At 40.2% G+C, this 6,061-nt stretch overlaps 1 long non-coding RNA gene across 1 annotated transcript; it reads right to left on the minus strand.

Annotated features, from left to right (window-relative positions):
• Positions 1-2,195: 2,195 nt before the first annotated feature.
• Positions 2,196-3,306, minus strand: LOC130682844 (uncharacterized). Its single transcript, XR_008996217.1, has 3 exons — positions 3,279-3,306; positions 2,441-2,462; positions 2,196-2,295 (listed from the first exon to the last, which is right to left on the minus strand). It is a non-coding gene; the product is annotated as an uncharacterized LOC130682844 (long non-coding RNA).
• Positions 3,307-6,061: the final 2,755 nt, after the last annotated feature.

Consider the following 6,061-nt stretch of genomic DNA (forward strand, 5'->3'; position numbering starts at 1 on the left):
TTGGAAGGCCAGACCACAAGTGGCCTTTTTCTTGTTTTTATTAAAATGTAAATTTCAAATAAGTCTTGCAATAATACTATTTAGGTGAAATTGTGTAGGAAGTAATCAACTCTGCCTGTGCCTATGACCCCCCGACATTAATCAGTATACACTTAAATCTACAAAAATGAGTTTCTTTGGTTGCCAGGCAACCTGTTTTGTATAAGCTATAATCCCAGACTTTTCCATTTTGTGTTTTTGCACTCTTGTTTAATCTTGAAATGTAATGATAAGACATACCAGACAGAGTCACTTTTAAGAAAAACATATTCTCTGATTTCTATTTAAGGTAATGCTGACAATGCTGACACGCAGATTTGTAAGTAGGTTTGGAATTCCAAGCACATCTTCCCATAGAAATATTAGCCATGATGATTAAGTCTACAGGTCAACCGGAAGGAGAAAAAAAAATCAATACAGCTCACGAGGTTCCTGAGCCATAGGGTTAATCATGCTGCATTTGTGAAGAGAAAGGACCGTGACCATTGGCGACATGATCAGCCCAGGAAAACTTCTAAAACAAGGGCAGTTTGTATTGCTCCTTCAAATTTCCCATTCAGCACTTCTCAAGGACTGCTTAATCTTTCTATTCCCAGGACTGACATAAAAACTTTTAATAAAACACTCCATATAATTCTACTAAATTTCCCTCATTTCTCTGTCCCACCCACTAAAAGCTATGATGCTTCAGAATGATTCACTTTTGCTTCATCTCCAGCTCCAACTCTTGTTTCCTCTGTGCCGTTATTCCCAGTAAGGGAGAAGCAAGATGATTAACCTTTGGAGTAAAGTGAATTATCTAGTTTCATCAGCTTATAGCTCTTTACTTCTTTAGAGGTCACCTATTCTCCCAAATTAACACCTAATTGGTGGAATTTCGGGACATGAAACAATAAAGTCAAAGCAAAAGACAGACTATGTGTCTTTATATTCAGGGCTCTGCCTAATGTTATTCAGGTTCAAGGTTGCATAAAGGTATGGCAAGGTCAAGCAGTGGCCCTACATATGGGCAAGCTAATGTGGGCAAAGGCAGACTGCACAGAAGCCAGCTTTGTCCAGGAGAGAAGATCCTGGGGATGAGATTCTGCTTTTCAGCTAGTTTCCATCTTTAGTTTCTGATTTATAATATCTTTAAATAGTCCAATTTATTTTTTCCTCTGGAATGGATCCTTGGCAGTCTAGCAGTGGGAGAAAACCTGATGTGGACCGTGTGTAAGTCTAACCTGGGTCAGAGTCCATCAGTGCTAAGAAAGAGGCACTGTCTTTGGTGACTCGGCTCTGGTGAGCAGCCTTACTGCACGCCACTTTTATCTGCTAGTTACTATTGCTGGATGATGTTTCCCAAACTCTTTGAATAGATTTACATATTTATTTTTTAAACTATCTTGCATTTATCTCTTTTACCTTATTTACCTCTTTTTTTTCCTGCCTCTGTAACTCTCTCCTTCCCTTTTCTAGCCATAGTGAACTATTTTCATTTTTCCCCCAAATCAGGCTTTCTCTTTCCTTGAGTCTAGACCTTTCCATCCTCTTCCGTCTTTGGCTCCCTTTCCCACTTTACCTCATCTAGCTTACTCCTATTCAGTTTTTGGATTTAATGTCCCTCTGATAAATCATCCATGCTCTTCATCTGTTACTAACTCCACTCAGCCAAGACTGGGTTAGGTGCTACCAACAGATCATAAAGCTTTATCACTTTTCATTGTAATTATTTGTTTCTCTAGAAAGACCAGAAGCTCTGTGAGGTAGGGGCCCAGGCTGCCTTCTCATGGCTGTATCTTAGTACCTGGAATCTTGGAGGCACTCAATGGATATTTGTTGAGTGAATATTCTTGTCATACAAGTTGTACCTATAGATCTACAAGTCTGTACAGAAACAAATTCACCATCTGGATTCGAGGCAATGTACCTAGCTATGATTAGCAAATACTCTGATTCAGTTATATTAGTGAAGGGCTAGGCATGCTTCAAATCATTCAGTCTTGTATCTCCAAAATTCTTTAATGAAACACATAGAAAAGGGTAAAGAAGAACTGAGTGTCAGTTGGTGGTAGCAGTTTAATTAGGTAGGAAAGGAAAAAATATGCAAGTCACCTGGTAAGGAATCTGGGGGAGTGGCGGGGGAAAGAGGAGGCGTACATTCCCCCCAAGGTACTGGCGGCTCCGGTCTGCCCACAACACTTACAAGGAAGATGTCGCCAACATCCTCATCTCACCTTTTTCACTCTTTTCTTTCTCTCCTCTATTTACAGCATACTTGGAAATAGCAAAATTGTATCAACCCGAAAGGCAGAAAGCAAAGTTTGAGTACATTTATCCTAAGAGGAAGCCAGCAATTACAGGGAAGATGTTTATAAAATAGAAAGGAATTTGCATATATCTGGAAGTCTAATGTGTCCACCTTGTACGCAGTATTCTTCTCTCTAAATGGAAAGGCCAGGATCACAGCATTAAACCTTTTGCTTTTACAAATCTATAAATGATACATCCTAGAAAGATAAGTCATTCTATTTGCTTCATATTTTTTCTTACCCTAAGAGGAAATTGTGTAAACTACTTGGACTGTAGAGAACTGATGTTCCCCCTGTTGCGGAAAATACTGGAAAACCTGGACTGGATCACTGACGGAAGAACCAAGCAGCACGCGGAGGTCTTGGAGTGTTGAGGTTTATTTCAGACCCGCGGGCTTAGAGGGGAGTGATCTCCCAAGGTCTGAGCCCTGAGCACAAGCAAGGGGAGCAATTTATATTCTTTTGATATGTGGCATTTCGGCATGCGCAGGGCAAAAGAGGACCCTGGAGGAGGGGAGGGGGGAGCTGGGAGTGCTTTGCCAAAACTGGAGGAAAAAAGCGGTTTGCTGACCTTGACGGCTGTGTTGAACATTATCCTTACACCCGAAGATACAGCAAGAAACACTGAGATTTCACCTAAAACCCAAGACCCAAGTGCCCAGAGGCACCTAGGAGAGGGTTAGAAAATGCTAGGCATCATAAGACAGTGGTTTGCATCCTAGCCCGTGTTGTTAGTCAAATCTGTGACTCTGGTCATGCTTATGTGCATCTCCAGGGTTTGCATCCCGCTGGTATTCTGTACAGGGCAGTTATATGGTAATTTCCCAAGTACCCATGGATACTTTCACACCAGCCCTTACTCTCCTGGGGCTGCAAGGCAGAGAGGGATTTTCTCTCAATGCTCAAGTACCTCCTGGCAGAGGAAATAGAATGAAAACAGAGCATTACCTGTTTTCCACGGTGGCACCAATTTCAAAGCAGTGCTGTTTTAAAACAAAGAAACAGACAGAGAAGTTAAAAGAAAATGAACCCTACATTTGCTGTTTGGAAAGCACTTACTAGGTAATTGCTGGACTCTGAGTGATTTGAGGTGGGAAATGGGATGCAGATTTAATGAGATCCAGCCTAAGGCACCATTTGCGAAACCCCAGAATGGCAATGGTGGAGGGTTATTTTCATGCCTTCTGATTGCACTTGCTTGGCTTCTGTGAAATGATCGAAATTTCTTAGTCCAGTACTATAGGGATGCATCCTATCGCATAACAAGGCTTCCAGAGACATCAATTTGCAAGTGCCCAGAGGCAAATCCATGGCTGGGAACCTGATACCCTTCCTGTACCAGTCAGTCTGTTCTATAACGCGGTTGACTAAGATCAGGCTGTAATGTTCCTCTCAGTGTGGCTAAACTTTAGATAGGTTTCTTCTGATTATAGACCCCTGACTTTGCTTTTTTTTTTTTTAGCGAGAGAAAGAATCTACTTTAGAAAACTTGGAATTATAAATTCTTCCTCTGCCTTGTTGAAATATATGTAAATCTTCCTCCAGCCTCTTGCCAGGCTTACAACCCAGGAATGTCTTTCTCAAGGACTTGGGAACCATCTCTTTGAGTTGTGAACATTGAAGGAGACAGCACTCTATCTCCCAGTCTCTGTCTCAGGATAAAAGCGTAACTTTAATGGAGACCAATTAATAAACACCGGTGGCCTAATTACAGAGAAATACATTTGCAGACTCAGGAATGACCCGTCATGGTGAACACACCCCACTGGAAACCTTTCTTCCTAAAGTCCTCCAGTACTTTTCTCTCCTCACTCATTCTGGGGCTTAGAAACTTTTCTACTGTTAGTTTTATAGGACTTGAGTTCAGTCTCTCTCCCCTATTTCAATAGTCTTGAATAAATCCTTCCTTTCCCATTTAACTTTGCCCAGTGCAATTTTATTTTGAAAGGGTCTAATGCAAAAAAATGGTGGTGAGGACCTTAAGTGGCCATTTAACAAATTGGGTGCATTAGTTTGTTTGAGCTGCTATAGTGAAATACCATAATAAAATAACAAAAATCTCACAGTTCTGGAGGCTATAAGTCCAAGATTAAGATTTCAGCAGACTGGGACTTTCCTGAGGCCTCTCTCCTTAGCTCCGGTGGATGGACACTTTCTCCCTGTATTTTCAAATGGTCTTTCCTCTGTGCAAATGCATCCCTGGTGTCTCTCTGCGTGCCTAAATTCCCTCTTCTTATAAGGACACCAGTCAGACTGGATCAGGATGGACTCGTTTTAAATTAATCACCTCTGAATAGGCCCTATCTCTATATAGTCACATTTTGAAGTACTGGGTTTTAGGGCTTCAACATAAAATTTTGGGGAGATACAGTTCACCCTATAACACTGGATCTCTATTTTTGCTGCTGCCGACTCTATGACTCCCTTCTAAGAGGAAACTTCTTCTCAAAATTGCCAATCTAATCACTTTGTGAAAACCTTTCTCCAGGATGCTGACCACGCATATCTTACTAGTTGCCTACCCTCAGCACCAAAAGGAGTAGTAGGTGAATATTTAATGCTTGCTGAATGAATAAATTACACACATAGAGAAAATTGGGGGAAGGGAAGACAGGGCAACTCAACAAGGAATATGGTTTTGAAAAGTTAAGATATTCTCTATAGAAGTTTGACTTTGCCCCAGTACATTACTACATGACCTTAAAGAGCTAATCAATATATCTCTTAGAAATGTCTATAATTTTGCTGGAACTATTACAGTTAAATTACAGTTTTTATTGCAAGTGTTAATTAAACAAATATCAACATTCAATAAATGATAATTATGGTTAATCTATTTTGGCACTTTTCTTTTAAAAGACCATCATCCACATATACACCAATCAACTTCTAAAAGACCTTGCCTAAGGCAACTCAAGCAGCTCTTTGAAAGTGTTTCAGAAGACCAAAAGTAAAGCTGAGAAGAAAAGTTCCTTTTAGAAGTCCACATAAAATACACATTATTACCACAGATCAGATTCCACTTTATACTAGAAAAATCCAGAAATTATAAAATTGGAATAGAGCAATTCCATTAATACAAGGTATATCCTTGTGTAAGTCATGCTATGTTCTTTGACAAATTCATTTGACTGCTCATTTAAAAGATTGATAGGCAGATCATGAGCCAATGTATCTCCTTATAGCCACTGCCTGCCAAAAATTCACTGGTATTCTCTAAAATAAAATAAACTCAAGCAGATGAGATAGAGTGTAGAAAGGGAGAAGGGTCATGCCATTGTAAAATTTACTTAACCTGAGAAAAAGGCCTAGCTTATTCTTTAACTTAATCTATATGCTGTTCTTCCTCTTCCTCCAGCCCCTTAACTTTGTAACCAGGACAAAAGACAGATCTCTATAGTGTAAATGAACCTATCTGGGTAAAGAATCCTGAGATCCAGATAAACACAGTCACCTGGATAACCCTATTCTTAAGACAAAACTTCAAAGGAATTATTAATCACCTGTATACATCATGCCTTATGCTGACCCCTACCCAAAAGGCCCCATAAAACCCCAAACCCTAAACCCTTAAGCATGCTTCCTCTCTGAGGTCACCTGCACTTCCTTCTGAGTGTGTACTCTCTTATGAAATACACTTTCTTGCTGCATAAGCCTATTGCACTTCATCTCTGTACTCTTTTCCATGATAAAGACAAGAACTCACAGACCTCCACCTCTGGGTAAGTATC

This window comes from Manis pentadactyla, chromosome 3 (assembly GCF_030020395.1).
Source record: "Manis pentadactyla isolate mManPen7 chromosome 3, mManPen7.hap1, whole genome shotgun sequence".
NCBI lineage: Eukaryota > Metazoa > Chordata > Mammalia > Pholidota > Manidae > Manis > Manis pentadactyla.